This window comes from Panicum virgatum, chromosome 5N (genome assembly GCF_016808335.1).
Source record: "Panicum virgatum strain AP13 chromosome 5N, P.virgatum_v5, whole genome shotgun sequence".
In the NCBI taxonomy this organism is placed as follows: Eukaryota; Viridiplantae; Streptophyta; class Magnoliopsida; order Poales; family Poaceae; genus Panicum; species Panicum virgatum.
The window spans coordinates 35353088-35362594 of NC_053149.1; positions in this window are offsets into that span (position 1 = coordinate 35353088).

A 9507-nucleotide genomic window follows, 5' to 3' on the forward strand; every position below is an offset into this window, starting at 1 on the left:
ATGACCTGTGTGTTGTGATTATTCGGCCGGAGCCATATAAATTGTTGCATTTGATGTAATGGTCTACGTGCCAACCTATGATGATTCAAGTCTGAATGTAATTTTATTTACTAGCTATTAGGTGTAATATAAAGTTCTAGTTCTTGGAGTTTTCATCACATGAAGGATGGTGCACATGAACATGGAGATGCAGATCAACATGGTGAACAAGTTCCATGAAGATGGAGATCCACATGGCGAACAAGTTTTATGGAGATGGAGATCACCATGAGAACAAGGGCCATACCGATTCACAAATATGTGCTTGAAGTTCTTGACGTTTTGCTACTACATGCGTCATAGTAGAAGTAGAACAATCCCTCATTAATTTTAAGCAATCATGTCCTACCAACTAAACCTTACATTGTCCCATGTCTTGTACGATTGGTGGTGAGTCTATGAAATTAGAGCGCCACTGGTTTTCCTTGACTAGACAGGCTGTATCGGATACATGCACGCACAAAGGGTTGGTGAGCTTGACAAGATCATCTTGACGGTTAAGGACCTTGGGGCATAAAGGTTGGGAGCGAGACATGGAGATGTCACCCAACAACAAGAGTCATGTGAGATATGATTAGCAAGAGTTGCTTACCGATCTACGTCGTCTTCTAGCAGTGATGCAAAAGCTCACTAGTGGACGTGTTAGTTGTGGGTCTTGAATCACTAAGAATCAATAGAGGGATATTGATTTTAGTGGGAGTAAATTCTATTAAATTGTTTAATATCGTTTACTCCATCATGAATACTTTTGTCTTAGTATTTTGCATTTATTTGTTGTAGATCAATGGCTCAAAACCAACCTTTTGCTTTACATTTCGTACTTGAGAGCAACAAATTGAATGAGACAAACTACGTGGATTGGATCCGCAACCTGAGAATTGTTCTCAAGGCAGTTAACAAGGAAGATGTTCTAGATAACCCACTGCCAGAGGAGCCTACTGCAGATGCCCCTGCTGCTAAGAGGAATGCTTACAGGAGAGCGGTTGATAAAGACCGTGAAGTGAGCTGTCTCATGCTAGCTTGCATGGAACCTGAGCTGCAGATGCAGTTTGAGAATAACCATACGGCGCACGATATGATCGTGGCGCTATGGGACATGTTTCAGACTCAGGCCAGGACTGAAAGGTTCAATGTGTCCAAGGCCTTTGCTGAAACTAAGCTAGGAGAAGGAGCACCAGTAGGGCCGCATGTAATCAAGATGGTTGGTTACACATAGAGGTTGGAGAAGCTGGTCTTCCCACTTGGTCAAGTGTTGGCCACCGACTTCATTCTTGCCTCTTTGCCTCCGAGCTATGGAAACTTTGTCTCGAACTACCACATGCACGGGGCTGAGAAGGGCTTGAATGAGCTGTGCGGCATGCTCAAGATGGCAGAGTGTGACATCAAGAAAAGCATAGGTGGCGGCCATGTGATGGCTGTCCAGAATAAGCCTACTTTCAAGAAGAAAGGTTCTTCTTGGAAGAAGAAGAAGGGCAAGGCTAAGGTTGCGAACCCCAAGACAAACCCTACACCCAAGACTAAACTTGGACCAACTGCAGACAAGGAGTGCTTTCATTGTCACCAGCCAGGACACTGGAAGAGGAACTGCAAGCTGTACCTAGCCTCGTTGAAGAATCGTTCTTCCACTTCAGGTACGCTTGTTGTTCATATTACAGAAATATTTCTCGCTGACGCTTATGTTAATTCTTGGGTATTTGATACTGGATCGGTTGCTCATATATGCAATTCGATGCAAGGAATGACAAAGAGTAGAAGTGTTGAAAGAGGAGAAGTTGACTTCCGCGTCGGCAATAATGCAAGAGTTGCTGCTTTGGCCGTCGGGACGATGCAACTACACCTACCGTCAGGATTTGTCTTGGAGCTTAATAATTGTTATTTTGTTCCTAGTTTGAGCCGAAACATTGTGTCTCCTTCATGTTTGATGAAGGATGGTTATTCTTTTGCGAGTGAAAACAATGGTTGTGTCATCTCTAAGAATAATATGTTTGTGGCTTTGGCATCCATTAAGAATGGGCTATTCATTTTAAATCTTGATGATTCTCCAGTCTGTAATGTAAGTGCTAAAAGGCCTCCACTAAATGATTTGAATCCTACCTATATGTGGCATTGTCGTCTCGGTCATATAAGCGAGAAACGCATGAATAAGCTCCATGAGGATGGACTTCTAAGTTTGTTTGATTTTGAATCATACGAGACATGCGAAGCTTGTTTGCTGGGCAAGATGACCAAGACACCGTTCACAGGTGTTTGCTGGGCAAGATGACCAAGACACCGTTCACAGGTTTTCCAGAGAGAGCATCAGATTTGTTGGAACTCATACATACTGATGTGTGTGGACCAATGAGCTCGACTGCTAGAGGAGGATTCCAATACTTCATTACTTTTACTGATGACTTAAGTAGATGTGGCTATGTCTACTTGATGAGGCATAAGTCTGAAACCTTTGAAAAGTTCAAGGAAGTTCAGAATGAAGTTGAAAATCAGTGTGGCAAGAAGATTAAAGCCTCGCGATCTGATCGTGGGGGCGAATATCTGAGTCACGAATTTAGCGATCATTTGAAGAGTTGCGAAATTGTTCCACAACTTATGCCGCCTGGAACGCCTCAAAGGAACGGGGTTTCCGAGCGACGTAATCGAACTCTGTTGGACATGGTTCGATCAATGATGAGCCAATCGGACTTACCATTGTCATTTTGGGGTTACGCTCTAGAAACAGCAGCTTTCACACTAAACACGGTGCCATCAAAATCCGTAGACAAGACACCATATGAGATATGGACTGGCAAGACTCCCAGTTTGTCTTTTCTAAAGATTTGGGGTTGTGAAGCATTTGTCAAACGTCTCTAGTCTGACAAGCTTGCACCCAAATCGGATAAGTGCATATTCGTGGGATACCCAAAGGAGACCTTAGGGTATTACTTCTACAATCGGTCTGAGGGCAAAGTGTTTGTCGCTCGGAATGGAGTTTTCCTAGAGAAAGAGTTTCTCAAAGGAGAGAAAAGTGGAAGAATGGTGCAACTCGAAAAATCTCGAGATGAGCCAATAGGACAAGACTCTACAAGTGACGCTAATGTAGCTGAACAAGTTGAGATGCCTATGACAACAGAAGCACCTCCACAACCACGAAGGTCAGCAAGGCTCTGCACAGCACGGGAATTATTATTGTTAGACAATGATGAGCCTGCGACATATGCAGAGGCGATGGCAGACCCTGACTCCGAGAGATGGCAAGATGCCATGAAATCCGAAATAGAATCCATGAAGGAAAATCATGTTTGGAACTTGATAGACCCGCTTAATGGTGTGAGAACCATTTAGTGTAAATGGATCTATAAGAAGAAGAAAGATATGGATGGAAATGTTCACATCTATAAAGCTCGACTTGTCGTAAAAGGTTTTCAACAAGTTCAAGGAGTTGACTACGATGAGACTTTCTCGCCCGTAGCGATGCTTAAATCTGTTCGGATTATTCTAGCTATTGATGCATATTTCGATTATGAAATATGACAGATGGATGTCAAAGCAGCTTTCCTTAATAGAAATCTGACCGAGGACGTGTATATGATGCAGCCCGAGGGTTTTGTCGATCCGACCAATGCTGGAAAGATATGCAAGCTTCAAAAATCCATTTATGGATTAAAGCTAGCATCTCGGAGTTGGAATATTCATTTTGATGAAGTAGTCAAAGGGTTTGGCTTCATTAAAAATGAAGAAGAAGCTTGTGTTTACAAGAAGGAAAGTGGGAGCTCTGTTGCATTTCTAATCATGTATGTAGATGATATACTGCTGATTGGAAATAATATTCCTATGCTTGAGTTCATAAAGACTTCACTGAAAAATAGTTTTTCGATGAAGGATTTAGGAGAAGCAGCATACATACTGGGCATCAAGATCTATAGAGATAGATCAAAGAGACTTATAGGATTAAGCCAAGATACTTACATTGACAAAGTGTTGAAGCGGTTCAACATGGAAGAGGCAAAGAAAAGGTTCTTGCCTATGTCACATGGCATACATCTTAGCAAGACTCAGTGTCCTACGACGACTGATGAGCGAGAGCGCATGAGCAAAGTTCCATATGCCTCAGCACTTGGATCTATCATGTATGCAATGATAAGTACACGTCCAGATATTTCTTATGCTCTAAGTGTTACGAGAAGGTACCAGTCAGATCCAGGTGAGAGTCACTGGACAGCTGTAAAAAACATCCTCAAGTACTTGAGAAGAACTAAGGATGTGTTTCTAGTCTATGGAGGTGAGGAGGAGCTCATTGTAACTGGTTACACTGATGCTAGCTTCCAAACCGACAAAGACGATTCAAAGTCTCAGTCTGGTTTCATGTTCAAAGTAAATGGTGGTGCGGTTAGCTGGAAGAGTTCCAAGCAGAGGACGGTGGCCGATTCTACAACAGAAGCCGAGTACATCGCAGCTTCAGAAGCTGCGAAGGAAGGTGTTTGGATAAGGAAGTTCCTTATTGAGCTTGGTGTGTTCCCTAATGCCTCTAGCCCGCTAGATCTCTACTGTGACAATAGTGGAGCTATTGCACAAGCCAAGGAGCCAAGGAATCACTAGAAGAGCAAACACGTTATGCGGCGATTTCATCTCATTCGAGAGTTCATCGATCGTGGTGAGATCAAGATATGCAAAATACACACGAACCTGAACATTTCAGATCCGTTGACAAAACCCCTTCCATAGCCCAAGCATGAGAGGCACACAAGAGCAATGGGTATTAGATACATTCTAGATTGACTCTAGTGCAAGTGGAAGACTGTTGAAAATATGCCCTAGAGGCAATCATAGTTCCTTGAATATTCATGGATGACAACTTGTATTGATTAATGCTTATGTGAAGTATTTGTGAAACTCTTTACTTGTATGAATATTCTAAAGTGTTCCTAGTCGGAGTTCATGTGAGGACACACATGAATATTAGACTAGCACATGTATTAGTTGACTGACTACGTTTCACAAGTCATGGACATGGGGATGTCAAACTAATAATGTAGGCTCATGTCAGATATGAGATTGAACTGACCCAACACGAGATAATGACTTCTCATTACATAATATGTACGCTGTGTCCTAAGACTTGTGATCGTCGTATGTACTCAAGATGTGAACCGACTTACTTAGGAGCCATCATACGCTGCACCATAACTGGGTAGTTATAAAGGTGGCTTTTAGGTCTGTCAATAAGCATGCTGTGAGACATAGTCGGTCAAGACGGGATTTGCCCCTCTACAAGATTGAGATATCTCTGGGCCCCTCGAGTGATTCGGATCAAGAAATGCATGGCCATGCTAGGGTTAAGAGTTAACCAAGGATTCCGAATCATAGGATTGAGAAAGAGTGGTCGGCTTCAAGCTAGACCAAATATCGTGAGGCAAAGGGAATAGCATGTATAAGATTGTGACGGCTCGACAGATATGAATCGCGCGTGCTTAGGAGTTGACACGTCTTGCTAGAGACCGCTATCAACTATTGGCCAGTAGGAGTACTGGGCCATGTCTACTCACGCGTGAGCCCATAGGGTCACACACTTAAGAGGCAGATGCCTAATGAGGATGAGATCCAAAATAGACTGGGCCTTGATGCACTAATGGGCCTTGAGGGGCCCATAGGGTTGGACCTTTGGTGGGGGCTTAGAGCAGCCCACTAGAAGGGGGCGCCCAAGGCGCGGCCCACTAGGGCTCATCTAGGGGCACCCACGAGGGCTATAAAAGGAGGGGAAAGGGGGAGGGGGCGCCCCATCTCAGCAGCCCTAGCCGCCCCTTTGTTGGCGCCCTCCTCCCTCTCTCTGCTGCTCCTCCTCCCGCGCATCAAACCCTAGTTCGTTCTCGCGGATCTAGCAATCCGGAGTGCGACGCTTCTTTCCGTACGTGTGGACTTCGTGGAGGTGCTGCGCTTGCTGCACAAGGACGAACCGTTCGTGAGGAGGTTCACGCAACTGCACTGCCGACTTCTATCTGCACTACACCGACACGCTACAGAAGTTCTGCAACCGCGCGTCTAGTGGTAATCCCGTGATCTATAATTGCAGTAATCCTGGTTTATGTGGTAGAAAATTTTTATTTTTGCTACCCCATATTCCTACAGACATAGGCACCGATTTGTGGCATTCATCGGCGCCCATTCTGTAAGCAATGGTACTAGGTCATGCCGCGAACTAGTGATGGCAGGTGCCCATGGCAAAGGATTCGGTTGGTGCCATGAGCCAGTGCCGATGCACAATACTTAGCATCGGGTTAGTGGCACCAACTAGTGCCTTTGGCCTGCCTCTATAATACCCCAGCCCCTCCCCCTCTAAGCTGCCGTGAACTCAATGTTCATGGCAGCCGAGTTAGCGGAGGGGAGGGGAAATTTTCCAATTTTTTTGTTTAAAAGGTTAGTTTTTTTCCATGCTCGTGTAAATTAAATTTTTAGATGTAGTTAGCACTTGATTTAGTTTATGCATGTGGTACATATTTTTAGAGTTAGTTAGTAGCCCCTGATTTAGCTTATAGTTGTCATATTAATTGTTATACATGTGATAATTATTTTTAGCTATACTTAGCACTTGATTTAGTTGATATTGTTGTATAAATTATTAGACATAAGATAATTACTTATTTAGATGTAGTTAGCATTTTGGTTAGTTTACTATTATTTTACTATAATTGTTACGCATATGACATAATATATTCTAGTTTAGTTCCAATATTGTTTAATAAATGATTTATTTTGGCATTCTAATGATGTATACATATAAATTGTAAACCCTGATTGCAATATATGTTTCAGTTCAAATTTTGTATTTGCAAATTTTATAATTTTGAAGACACTCTAAGAATTCATATAGGAATTTTTTCCTAAAACAAATTGCATGGTCTCCCCTAGGCCCTTCTCAGAAAGAAGAGAGGCACCAAAACTTAGAATTGATTTGGTGTTCTCCATTCTTTCAGAGCGAGGGCCCAAGAAAATCCAATTTGTTTCAGAATCAATCAACCATGTAAGAAAATGAGCTGAAGAGTATCAAAAAGAGATTTAATTTATTATTTTTATTAACAATATTGTTGAACGAATGATTTATTTCGACACTCTAATGATGTATACAAATAAATTGTATACCCTTGTTGCAATATATGTTTCTGTTCAAATTTTTTGTACCGGTTGGTCGCTTGTGTCAGCGTGGCTTTCACAAAGGTAAGACCAACCAGTACCAATGGTTTCCTATGGCACCGGTTAAAATACCCGGCGTCCTAGAGGGACCTCAAGGGTCTCGATTTTGAAGAACCGGTTGGAAAATCGGTTCCTCATACCCTTTCGAACCGGTTCCCATAGCCCTTTTTCTAGTAGTGGCATGGTTGCAATCACTATTGGAAAACCGTGATTTGCTGAGTGCTAGATGCACTCGGCGAATGCTGAAAAACACTCGGCGAATACTTTGACGAGTGTGGCTCTCGGCGAAGCCCACTCGGCAAAGCGGGACTCGGCAGCGGTGTTTGCCGAGTGTTTTGTGTCGTGCACTCGGCAAACACTTCGCCGAGAGCCAAATCTACCACATGGTAAATAATTTTTGAAACAAAATAAAAAAAGCACCGCCGCCGCGCTACCCCCGCCGCCGCCGCTGCCCCCTCCCCAGCCGCTGCCGCCACCGGCCAGCCAGCCAGCTCGCCGCCACCACATCCCTCGCCGCCATGTATAGATATATATATATACATATATATATACATACATATATATATATACATACATGCATATATATATGTATATATATACATACATGTATGTATGTATATATATATATACATACATGTATGTATGTATATATATATACATACATACATGTATGTATGTATATATATATACATACATACATGTATGTATGTATATATATATACATACATACATGTATGTATGTATATATATACATACATACATGTATGTATATATATATATATGTATAATATAGAGGGCACCTCGAGGTAGATCCTGCCGCCTCCTCCGTAGATCCCGCCGCCGCGCCACCGTGTATCCCGCCGTGCCTCCGTCGTAGACCTCGCGCAACCGACACACCTCGCCCCGCCGCCGCTGCTCTTTATGTGCCGCCGCCGCACCTCGCCCCACCGCTGCTCCTCACTACCGGTGAGGGACGAGCGGAGGGGGGATGGGAGGGGAGACAGAGGACGGGCCGCTGCGCCGCCGTGTATCCCGCCAGCCACCGTGCATTGGAGAGCGATGGAGAGAGGAAGAGGAGAGCGTGCGATGGGGGAGAGGAGAGAGGAGCGGATAATATCGAGCGGGGAGGGTGATTGGAGACCGAGAGAGGAACTGTGCGTGCGGTGCGGATCGATGGGCCCACATGTTTGCTGAGTGTCCCCTAAAAATACTCGGCAAACATTTTTTTATTCTTTTTATTTTCTTCGAGTTTAAATGGTTTGTTTCATGTCTTAAATGAATTCAAATTAAAAAATTTCAACTATAAAGTTTCACAACTTTTCGAGATCTACGACTTTCGTTTTGGCACTTTCTCAATCCGATGTTGTTTACGAAATTTGAATTTCAAATTTGAGAAGTTCAACTACTTTTTGTTGACAAGATGATTTTAAATTAAAAAAATTTCAACTGCAAAGTTGTTCAACTTTTGAAGATCAACAACTTTTATTTTGGTTTTTTTCTCATTCAATATAGTGGTAATAATATTGTTCACAAATCTTATAGGTCTCATATGTAGTTTTTCAAACTATGTTAGAGAGCTATCGATTTTGTGAACAAATTTACTATCACTTTATCAAAAGTTAAAAGATTAGTATAAAAGTTGTAGATCTTGTGAAGTTACACAACTTTGTAGGTGAAAATTTTTCATTTAAATTTATTTAGTGGTTCAAAATTAGATTTGAAAATTATATTTTCCTAGTGTCTTTATTTAGAGGCTCTTTGCGAGTGTTTTTTTTTTGCCTGAGTGTCTTCACTTTGACACTAGGCAAAGAGCCTTTTTGTTGAGTTGCCTGAGTGTCTTCACTTTGACACTAGGCAAAGAGCCTTTTTGTTGAGTGTCCGATAAAAAAAACTTGACGAAGAGGCTAACACTCAGCAAATTATGGTTTTCCGGTAGTGAATATATTTTTCTGTTCAAATTTTGTACCGGTTTGATTATATGACCTTAATTATATAATTGTTGAGTAAGAACTAGAAAGTATGCGACAATGAGAAGAATTAACGCTTTAATTTATGTGCAACACTGATTCATAATGTTAGCAATAGCATATGCATATGATAATATATGTATGTATAAATGAACGGTGGATAGCTTGTGGACAAACTTGTCCACCAGGATTCACGTTAAATACACATCATTATAGGTTTATATTTTCCTGATTTTATTCAGAACAACGCTATTCGTTCAGCGGATGCTGCGGTCATAGGGATATGAGGTGCCTGCATACCTTTTTTTATAGGGGTGAGTAGTGTCGGCAAAAATAAACA